The 12,161-nt window shown below is 38.4% G+C and overlaps 1 long non-coding RNA gene across 1 annotated transcript in view; it reads left to right on the top strand.

Annotated features, from left to right (window-relative positions):
* Window positions 1–11,875, top strand: part of LOC105488264 (uncharacterized) — a 266,981-nt gene extending 255,106 nt beyond the window's left edge. Inside the window, exon 4 of the long non-coding RNA XR_011606694.1 lies at window positions 11,533–11,875. This is a non-coding gene — a long non-coding RNA (uncharacterized lncRNA). The remainder of the gene's footprint in view (window positions 1–11,532) is intronic.
* Window positions 11,876–12,161: the final 286 nt, after the last annotated feature.

Here is a 12,161-nt window from a genome sequence, read left to right as displayed (position 1 = left end):
TAAAGTTACTCAGGGGGTGCTCAAAGGGATGCCAGTGGAAGGATAGTAGTAGCACAGAGAAACAGAAAGACCAAGAAAATGAGCACAGTCATAACTTGAGACATAAATCTGACCTCAGACCACAACAAAAACCTAGAGAAAAAAAATGATCGTATAGGTAGTAAAGCTTGCACATTCGTTCTACTTCTGTAATTCCATGGTCTTATGAATCACCGAGGTAGCATTTGAGCTACATATTGAAAGATACTATTCACTATTTATAGTAAGAAAGAGAAATCATAAAACGCCACATAGTTAAATAACCTGAACATTTTGAAAGAGGAATAAGAAAATCCTATATAGTATCTGAAATTTTCATAGACGAAATATTGACACTTCTCATTTGTTTTGGTCTTTGTTGTTTATATAGTTCAACTCAGGAAAAGAAAAATCCATCCTGTATTAAAAAGTAAATAGAAAAATACGCTGTTCAGGGTTAAAGTAGCCATGGTGCTTTTGGAAACGAAAACCAGTGATGCTGTGTGTCTCCTTTTTATATTGATTCCCTGCCCCTTGTCCCACGGAAGTGACATTTTACAATTCATTTGCTTTATGAAAATCTGAGACTTTTTTAAAGCCTTACATTTAACTTGAATTTCTTTTTATTCAATTTCCAATGATGGAGGTGACAGAAGATTGAAGATACCTTAAATCAAATATTTTAATATACAGACAACCAGGTTTTTCTGTTTGAGCACAGAATTTGATTTAACTGTAAGAGTATATATTTTGAATCCTGCTTAAAACAAACAAAAAGCAAACAAGAAACCTCACATTTTATTGGGTACTTCCTGTGTATTAACATTTATACTGGCTTTTTTTCCTTATGTCATTTTATTTAATCATTCCAAGAGTTCTGAATCTCAATTTTTGTCCAATTAGATAGTAGGTTTTCTTTTCTCCTAGTTTACAGATACAAATAATTGAAATGATTGTTTTATGACAGGTAAAATATACAGATAAAAGTTAACAAAGAAAGTCTCGGGTAATCCACATAGACTTTTGTTCAGAATACTCATTGAACTATGAAATATAAATGTGCTTATTATATGATAATATTTAGAAATTACTGGGAGAGCCCACCTTCCTATTACACTCCTCCTTATTGTTACAGGATTAGTGACTCTTTTCCAAATGGCAGTGTTTTTAGTAAGAAAAAGGAATAAGATTTTATTACCTTAAAGTTGTTTATTAGATTCATTAATTTAAAAAAAATTAATTGACCTTCCCAGTTATATTCAAAGGCCTTCTCTAAAGGATTGTATTTTTATATAGGCAATTATTTCTTATCTGTTCTCAACAGAATAGCCAGCAAGATTGTTTTACTCATTAGTCAGATATATTAAGGTTCTTCAGAGAAACACGGCCAATAGCAAATCTATCTATGCACCTATCGTCTATCGATCTAAAGATACTTATTATGAGAGATTGGCCTAAGCAATAGCAGAACAGATGGTGTGAGCCCTAGGTTAAGGATGGGAGAAGACAGATGTCTGGGAATAAGCAATTAGGCAGGGGGAGCAAATTCTCCCTTCCTCCACTTTTTATTCTATTTGGGCCCTCAATTAATTGGATGATGCTCCCCTACAATGGTGAAGACAGATTGTCTTTACTCAGTCTACTGATTCAAACATTAACCTCTTCCAGAAACATCCTCACAGACACACCCAGAAATATGTTTTATCAGCTCTCCAATCATCTTTCAGCCCAGTCAAGTTGACGCAGACATTTAACCATCCCAAGGGGATTTGGGACATAGGCCCTATCACGTCTTCCCTGGAACTCATGGTAGTAGAGGACTGCTGTGGTGCAACACAAGACCTAGGTTCGAATCTGCTCACTCTCCTTCTAGCTGTGCCACCATGGGCAAGCCACTTACCCTCTCTGAGCACACTGCTCATCATCAGGAAAACAGGAATAACAGTAACCTGTCTTTCAGAGGCTACCCTTCACTATCCAATTTAAAACTTTAACAGCCTTTAACATTTGCTGTCTTTCTCCATGTTATTTGCTCATTAGTATTTATCATTGTTTCACATTTTTATTTTTTTAATGATTTTCTAAAGTAGAATACAAGCTGTAGGATAACAAGGTAGGCACAGTCTCTACCCTCAGAACCTACATTCCTTCAAGGAAGATGTGTAACTAAACCAGTAATGACAAGAACATACACTGTTATGACAGAAGCCCATGGAGGTCTGGGAATCCAGAAAAAGGGCCACTGGTCCGGGCTTGTTTAGAAAGCGCATGAATCTTAGGATATTTACCATTATTTACTGTCCCTTAGATGATATAGTCTCTTTATGCTAAAGGGATAGTAGAGTCAGAGTTCCCCAGGATCTGAGCTGTGCTGTTGATTGACCACTCATAACCAGTGTCAGAGAAATGTTCATACTCCTGGGATCCGTTCAGACATGGAGACAGATGTTGCCTGAGGACATGATGTGAGGTTCAGAGAAGTGAATTGTTTTGTGCATGGCCGACAGACAACTGTGTGCTGTAAATTGCAATCATTGTGACCAGATTCAAGGGTTTTTCTCCAGCAACTTTGTTCATCTTTTGTCATAGGGTAACATGATAAAAGAAATCACAAATATTGATGGAATCAAAATATTCTCAAGAAACTAGTGGACTGCACAAAGTAAGTCAGAATAGAAAGTTCAACTCAAAGAAGCACATTGTGACCTTTCTGAAAATGGATTGCACACACCCCTTCTGCAAAACACAGATCAGGATGCACCTTTGATGCTTGTGTTTCTGGGACCTCATCTCTTTCAGGCATTCGCTGCATCTTTGCAGCTCCCCCATCTCTATTTTACATAGCTCATACCTCCCTTGATTTTCTAGAATTCAGGCAGGCAATTCATTTTGGCAGATCACAGTTTTTAAAAAAATGGATATACCACAAATATTGGAGTTCTATAGGAGAGTCATAAAATAAAATAAATATGGGGATAGGATCCATATATTTATTTTGAAACAAATAGCTAGGAAATTGAGGAATTAGGAAGTATTGCTGCCAATGACTGGCCTTAAGGCTATGCTGCCTTAAGATAACAGTAAGTCCTTTGCTGGTAGTAAAAGAGAGAAGAAGAAGGTTAATGATGTGCAAATATTAAAATATTGTAACACTAAGATTCTCTGTCTTCAATATGTGTTAATTACTAGAATAGACCTTTCAGGGAAATTAGTGTATGGCTGGTACTCATCAGCATGGCAATTTTTTGGCTACTTATCTGCTGAGCAGGTGTCCTTCCTGCCATTTTCTCCTCATATATTCAACCTCTTCCCAACTCTGAATGGTGTCCAATACAGGATGCTCTGCCTAAAATGTAGTGACTAAGTCCTGATAATTATGAAAATATGTCAATTATTAAAACGCTGTTAAAGCTTGCAAATGGGATCATATGCTAAAGAGAGGGAAAAAGGATTTATTACCCCAATTACAGGTTATGAGGGAGTTAGATAAGGAATTTCTGAACAGAGAACAGTTTCCACCACTTACAAGAAACAACCTCTCTGTTATTGCAGTGTCTCTTTATCCTTTACAGGCCAGTAGGGCTCATGGATACCTGTTCCTGAGAAGTGCAAGGGGAAACTCACGCCGATGCTGTTATATTGGAGGGCCTTTTGAGATCCTTAGCACAAATCTGTAAGGTCCTCAGATTAAACCTGCTTGTTTCCAGTGTGTGTCTGCTGAGTGGCTCATGAAGTTCAGCAGTTAAGGTGCTGGTTTATCTGAGAGGGGCCACACCTTCTGCAGAACCCTAGTGATGAAACCTAGCCACGTGCAACCAAGGTGAACGTAGCTGCCATAGTTCCCTCGAAGTCTGCCACTGCTGTGATCCTTATGATGTTTTGCCACTGCAGTTTCGCTGGAAGCCACCCCACCACCACCCCCATGGTGGTTATTCCACAATATCCTACTATCAACACACCTTCATATTTTATCTCTCAAATGTAATATTGGATTGGTTAACTTGCACTCAATTGAAAAATTTGAGATTATATAGCCTTTTCAACATTATTATAGGAAAAGGTGTCAATGTAAGGAAGGAGCAGGATGTCTTCCACTCATGGGTGGATAGAAGGATGTTGGTAAGCCTCTGTTTGGATCTACAGAGAAGCGCATGAGTCCTGTGGGGCTGTCAGTTACCATCTGAGAAATTCATTGCTTAACTTGTGAACACTAGCTCAGGAAGAATAATGTAAAAGAATAACACGTCTGAGCTTCTGGTCACCTTTTCATATTCACCATGTTTATAGGCTTATTTTTGGTCATAGTAGAAGGCAGTAAAACCCTTGAGGAAATAGACAAGTAAACAACAACAACAACAAACAACAAAAAATAACAACCAAAAAAAAGCATTTTTTTTTCCAAGAAGAAAGAAGGGGAATCACTATACTGAATTTCGCAGGTAATTTTGGCTGCTAATGGAGACAGTCATTGAGGAAGGCTGAATGCACTCTGAGTCTGAAATATGGAAGAGTGGATGATTCTGCAGAGCAGGCCTACAGTGGAGGAGCATAGGAAAATATTCAACGCAGGAAAAAATTGTGGACCACCTACTTAAGGAGGAATTCCAAAGATTTACTGTACAACATAGTACCTATAGTCAATAATATGGTATTGGGCACTTTAAAATATGTTAAGAAAAATAGGTCTTATGTAAAGTGTTCTTACCAAAAAATGAACAAACAAACAAAAAACACAAGGAAATCTGTGGAAGTGAGAGAAATTTAGTACCTTGATTGTGGTGATGGTGTCATGAGCTTATCCATCTGTCGAATTTCATCAAACTGTGCACATTAAATATGTGCAATTTTGTATATCAAGTATTTTTCAATACAGCTAAAAATACATACTTTATTAAAAAATAAGAATTTTTTTGAATACAGAACATTGAATAGTTTTAACGAAGAAGGCATCTATGGTTTGACAAGAGGAAGTTCTCAACCCTACCTCAGCCATTGATTAACCACACACTGTGACCTCTCCTCCCTGGTGTTATGGTCTCATTTATTTAATATAAGGGCAGGAAAGTCATTCTCTCAAATTCATGTAGATTTTCACAACAGCCAAATGATCTATGCTACAGAAATATAATCTGTTAACCAACAATTATGATATATATTTTTCTTAATGGGCAATCTGAACATAATGATAGCATTGTTTTGTATTAAAGGTTAAAATAACAAATGTAAAATTCCTAGCAGAGTGCCTGAAACAAATAAATACTGTTACTATTAAGACTATTATTATTTATTATCATTATTTTTATTTCTATTAAGCCAGCAAATACGGTGAAATCTTCCAGATGCCCTTGCTGAAGGACTCCAGGTATCAAAAGAGAAGTAGCCATTTGTTAGACAGCTGTTCAGTTAACCTGTCTGTCCTGATTAAAAACACCTGCACATACTGTCCCCAATTCAATCTGAGTCTATGGCAGTGACAAAGTCTGTGGGATTTGGGTTACCTCATGGGTGGTGAACCATATCGTTTGATAGATCACTCTCTGAAAAGCCAGCTATCCTTCATATTTGAAACTATTAAACATGAAAGCTCATTACAACAATAATGACTGTTTTGATATTTCCAACTAGCTCTAGTGAGGTGGCCACCAGAGAGTCCTCAATGAGGCGTAAAGCATTGGCTATGCGGTGGGTGTGAAGCCCAACTGGCCCATTGGTTTTCACAAATCTTACCTTCTGGGGATAATGTTAAGTACAGCGATGACTTGGCACATAGTGGCCTAATTCAAAGTCAACCACCCATGTTCTTTCTACTACAGACTACTGAGGAGTCAAGTTCTTTTGATTCTTAGCACCTCTTATACTAAAAAGCACCATATAGTGGCTATTTGGATGCTATTATTGTTATTGATGTAACTCTGTGCACTTTACAACACTCTTCCAAACTGATTTTTCTTCCTATAGTCCTTAAAATTATTCTGTAAGAACAGAGCAGTTTATTATACATCACTTTAAACTGCAGCTTATTGTTAGCCACTATTATTTATAGCCACTATTATTTAAAGATTCAGAATGTAGGCCGGGCGCGATGGCTCAAGCCTGTAATCCCAGCACTTTGGGAGGCCGAGGCGGGCGGATCACAAGGTCAGGAGATCGAGACCACAGTGAAACCCTGTCTCTACTAAAAATACAAAAAATTAGCCGGGCGCGGTGGCGGGCGCCTGTAGTCCCAGCTACTCAGGAGGCTGAGGCAGGAGAATGGCGGGAACCCGGGAGGCGGAGCTTGCAGTGAGCCGAGATCGCGCCACTGCACTCCAGCCTGGGCAACAGCGTGAGACTCCGTCTCAAAAAAAAATAAAAAATAAAAAAATAAAAAAAAAATAAAGATTCAGAATGTAATTCACATTTAAACAAGTAGTAAGAGGTGTGTTGCAGACACATTCATGCCTATGCTGACTGCCATGCAGAGCCCAAGGGAAAGGAGAAGATGTGAATTCCCTTCAGGAGTTTATATTCCAGGATTAGAATGAGATTTGTTCATTCACTTTTTATGTGTCTCTTTACTCAGTAGATGATATGGTTTGGCTGTGTCCCCACCCATATCTCATCTTGAATTGTACTCCCATAATTCCAACATTTCGTGGGAGGAGGCTGTGGGGAGGTAATTGAATCATGGGGGTGATCTTTCCCATGCTGTTCTTGTGATAGTGAATAAGTTTTCAAAACAGTAGTTTTGAAAACAGTAGTTTTCTTGCACAAGCTCTCTCTTTGTAAGACATGACTTGCTCCTCCTTGCCTTCCACCATGATTGTGAGGCCTCCTTAGCCATGTGGAACTGTTAAGTCCATTAAACTTCTTTTTTTCATAAATTTCCCAGTCTCAGGTATGTCTTTATCAACAGCATGTAAACAGACTAATACAGTAGACTTACTTTGAGCAAAGTCCTTCCGCCTAAGTGGACGTAGCTGAAGGTTTTGGTACCATTCTTTGTGTAGCTGATGGTCAAGGGGAGGGTAGACGTCTGTTGGAGGGGAGAGGGCCAGCAGCATGAAAATCGTTCATGGAAATTGTGCATCATGGAGACTAGGCATGAGACACTCACAGGCCAAAGTCAGTTGGCCACACTGCGTGACATATGATCTATGAATATGCACCTCTTACAGAATTCAATGGATGTGTAATCTAGGCTTCCTGAGACAATCTCAGTCTCCATTTAGTGTCCTACACCACTGTTTAGAGCTGAATGAGACATTTCTTTCTAAGTTCTGATTCAGAGTATACCACGATATATTGCCAATCCAGAGAAGATTAGGAGGAAGTATACAAGTGCTGACAAAGCAAAAAAGTCATTTCAGAGAGTAACTCTTTAGTGAATGAATAATGACATTGTAAATATTGAAGGGAAACTGTGATGTCTCTAAGCTCTCTTGCTTATTTTCTGGTTTTATTTCTTTTTGTTTGTTTGTTTGTTTTTTCTTTTGCTGCCTTAAACAGCCAAAATAAAAGAGTCAGCCAAGAGAAATCACCCAAGTTTGGCCTTGGTAATCATGTGCAGAAAGACAAAAATTTCTATAGTCTTTCTTGAGATGTTCATTCCCCTTTATCTCAGAAAGATATAAAAAAGGCTTCAATTCATAGCAAACACCTTCGAGCTTCCCATCATTCAGAACCTTAGGTTCTTATATAGAGAGCTTCAAAGCTAACTTAAGTCAGTCGCAACCACTATTATTCTTTGGGGAGGACAGTATGGGTGATAAGAACCTACATGCTCATCATTGAGACCATGCCACTTATTTCATAGTAAGGACACTGAGCATTAGAATTAGGAAGTAAATGTCGAAATCACACAAGAGGTTGTACTAGCAATGTTGTTAGAAAACTTTTCCCAAGTTCAGAAACTCTTCTAAAATTCCACTAGAGAAAGAAACAGGATAATACTTAATAGCATGATCAATGGTTCCCGGAAACTCACTGGCACAGCTGGAAATAATCAGGTTCCTGTCTCCCAGTCCACTCCTCTTTCCCTTGACCACATTAAATCACTGACCAGGTTTATGGAAAACTGGACTGCAGTCTGCAAGGGCAATTGGATAAGATGAGATGGGAAATAAGTAACATGAAGAAATGTAGAAGAAACTGAGGTTGCTTAACCTGGGAAGAAAAAACCTTAGGTATGGGTTCATAATCACTTATATTCAGATATGCTGAAGATACTTTAGTGGGTGAGTTTCAAAATTAATTCAGCTAGTGTTTATGATCAGATATTGTGGAGCTTAATTGGTTGAGTTTGAATACCAACTCTTTCTCTTAATCAGTTTTTCTGAGCCTAGTTTCCCAATTGTCATGGAGATGTTTGTAGTACCAATCTTAGAATCTTGATGTGAGAATTGGATAAATGTTTACATTTAAAACATCTATCACAGGGCCTGGTAAATAGAAACCACTCTATGTATAACATATCACTATAAATATTTCCTTCAAGATACAGAGCCTGGTCCAAAGTGGAAAAGATAACAGGACACTGAACTCAGTCCCAAGTCAGAGCATTAGGAGTCAGAATTGTCAACAAATAGAAGAAGTTGATCTAGAGGGACAGAATTCCTTCATATTGGAAGTGTGCAAACAGAGGAACCCACTTAGCATTCAATGACATCAATGACGCATTCAATGAGTCAGAATTGTCAACAAATAGAAGAAGTTGATCTAGAGGGACAGAATTCCTTGATATTGGAAGTGTGCAAACAGAGGAACCCACTTAGCATTCAATGACATCAATAAGAAGAAAATTAAAATGAATCCGGCATTCTTTTTGAGATCTAAAAACTTTCAAAGATTCCACAGCTTAGAATAAACATTTTCAGAGGCATTTTATTTATTTTTATTTTTATTTTTATTTTTATTTTTATTTTTATTTTTTGAGATGGAGTCTCGCCCTTTCACCCATGCTGGAGTGCAGTGGCACCATCTTGACTCACTGCAACCTCTGTCTCTTGGGTTCAAGTGATTCTCCTGCTCCAGCCTCCCCAGTAGCTGGGATTACAGGCACATGCCACCATGCCCAGTTAATTTTTTGTATCTTTAGTAGAGATGGGTTTTTGACATGTTGACCAGGCTGGTCTCGAACTCTTGACCTTGTGATCCTCCCACTTTGGCCTCCCAAAGTGCTGGGATTACAGGTGTGAGCCACCACGCCTAGCCAACCACCACATCCGACCTTCAGAGACATTTTAAATGACCATTGGTCAAGGTAATATTCCTGGTTGACATTTTCAGCCTTATATTATCAATGATAGGCTGACTGTAGAATATGTTGTCTAAGTAACAATGATTTTTAGAGGAAAACTGTGATGGTATTAATAATTATGCTGGAACTTTGCTGGGTTACCTAGACCCTGTAATAACCTTGGTTTCTGACTGTATAACTGGATTGCATGTATGTAAGCAAAAAGTATATGCATTTATGTTATATAAGAAACCAGTATAAGACAAATTCCACCTTGAATCCATCATGAAGAATGGTATCAAGAGCAATTTTATTTCAAGATGTAAAGCTGGGGGACTGAATTTAGATTTAAAAAATAATAATATGAGTATTTCAAGAATGGTGTCATTTGGAACTGCTCTATCTATTCTGCACTCTGTTTTTAAGAATCCATGTCTACATGGTCAATACTGCTCCTGGATTAGGCAATGCTACAGACTTCTTTCATTACATTGCTCCTTAAATCTCTCTCTCTCCCTCTCCTTTTTCTTTTTCTTTCTTTCTTTTTTTTTTTTTTTTTTTGAGACGGGGTTTCTCTCTTGTTGCCCAGGCTGGCATGCAATGGCACAATCTCGGCTCACTGCAATTTCTGCCCCCTGGGTTCAAGCAATTCTCCTGTCTGAGCCTCCTGAGTAACAGGGATTACAGGCGCCCATGACCACATTGGCTAATTTTTTGTATTTTTAGTAGAGACGGGGTTTCACCATGTTGGCCAGACCAGTCTTCAACTTCTGACCTCAGGTGATCCACCTGCCTAGGCCTCCCAAAGTGCTGGAATTACAGGCGTGAGCCACGCCCCGCCTGATAGTTCCTTATCTCTTAAATAGTCTCCTGTTAGGGATCAGTAGTCCTCCATTTTCTTGGTCAAAAGTTCACCTTTATACTATTTGAGATGTTGATAAATGATCGTGGAGCTGGGGAAAGAAACAAAAGCCAAAATGTTTACCTGAAGTATCTCAAGATGTTGAGAGAACAGAGGAAGAAAACAGATGACTTAAATTAAGGCAAATATCTTCAAATTAATGAAGATGCCCTGAAAGAATGCTCACTCCTTTCGTGACTATATAGCATAGGTGATTACAATGGCAGAAAGGAGTCGGAAAAGCGAGGACATGGAGATAACTATGTTTCCTTCTTGCTGGAGGAAGATTGAGACCAGTTAGAATGAGCATAAAGTACATACATGTACTTGGTGCCCTTTCTATGCCTAGTGCTGTTTATAGACTCTATTCCATTTAGTGCTATTCAAGAGGAAGCATTCTTTGTCTACTGCAAGTGTCCTGTCCTTGGAGTGTGCTCGTGTGGTCCAAATGACCACCTGGAGAGCATGTCACCGAGACAACTCCAGTGGCTCATCAGGAAGAACTAAATAACCCTTAAAGTCCCTAAGAGTTATATTTCCAAACTTACCTTAAGGGAAAAATTAAAATTAAAATTAAAAAATTTAAAACGTCCCAGCCAGGCGCCGATGGCTCACGCCTGTAATCCCAGCACTTTAGGAGGCCGAGGTGGGCAGATCATGAGGTCAGGAGTTCGAGTCCAGCCTGGCCAACATAGTGAAACCCTGTCTCTACTAAAAATACAAAAAAATTAGCCAATCACAGTGGCAGGCGGCTGTAATCCCAGCTACTCGGGAGGCTGAGGCAGGAGAATTGCTTGAACCTGGGAGGTGGAGGTTGCAGTGAGCCGAGATCACGCCATTGCACTCCAGCCTGGGCAACAAGAGTGAGACTCCATCTCAAAAAAAGGAAAGAAAACAAAATTAAAAAGTCCCTAAGAGTCACAGAATTACAAGATTTCTACCTACAAGAACTCTCTGATATACTAGTCGACCTTAAGTATATGGGGGGAAAAAAAACAGGAACAAAAAAACTACAGACTGTATCTATATATCTACATGTAGATCTGTGTCTTTTGTCTCTTTATAGCTGTCTACCTAGGCTAGATAAGTGTACATTGGAATTAAACTTAATGACGTTATTTGAATCTGCTTTTTCCCTTTCATTTTCCTGTACGGACTGCATCTACTTCAATAACATTAATAATGATTTATTACATTTTCAAACTCCTCTCTATTTTATGCATACCTTTTTCATATATGTCATTTCATTTCTGCCTCACGATAATAAAATTATGGAAAGACCTTCATTCTTCACTTAGCCACCTTCAGAATATAGTTCGGTTTTACCCATTAGACTGGGTAAGAAAACCTTTACTCACAATATGATTTAATTCCATCTTTTGCCACTTTTTTCCAGATGTAATCGCCACGTTTCCTCTGCAGAATTATTGACACAGCACTGGTAAATGTATCCCCTTGAGGAGAAAAATCACTGTAAATAACTTCTCTTTAAAGAGAAAGGCGTATTGGATTTTATACCAGCAACATGAGTGCTTGTTAAATACAGAATGATGCTCATGTCCCCTCTGGCATTAAAAAACCCAGTGTCAAGCTCTCTCAAGCCCAAAGGTAAGTCAGAGAAAAAGGATGCCTTCGTCTTTTTGGAGTGAAGCTATGGCTGCCACTGGAAATTAATAAAGCACCAAAGCAAGAAGAATGTCTTTATTTCTACCTTCGCAATCTGTTGAACCCACGTGGAGTAAGTGAAGGAAAAGTTGTAGTTAATTCATTTTCAGTTAGCACTCATGACTTCATCAAAAAGAATATTTTTCCCAACGAAAATAGTATTGTTATTTTTAAAGTTTGGCTTTGAAAAATATGAAAATCTATGCTAAATAATTTGGAACATTTGGAAATTATTCTCCCATGAGCAGCAATGCAGTTTGAATATCACCTTGAAACACAGACTGCTTACCTGTCGTTGCCCTTCTGGCCATTAAAAATGTGATTTGTACACTTAGGAATGTTCTGTCAGACTGTATGATT

This window comes from Macaca nemestrina, chromosome 8, assembly GCF_043159975.1.
Source record: "Macaca nemestrina isolate mMacNem1 chromosome 8, mMacNem.hap1, whole genome shotgun sequence".
NCBI classification, from domain to species: Eukaryota; Metazoa; Chordata; class Mammalia; order Primates; family Cercopithecidae; genus Macaca; species Macaca nemestrina.
Note: the sequence above shows the minus strand (reverse complement) of the source record. Positions and strands in the feature narration are given on the sequence as shown.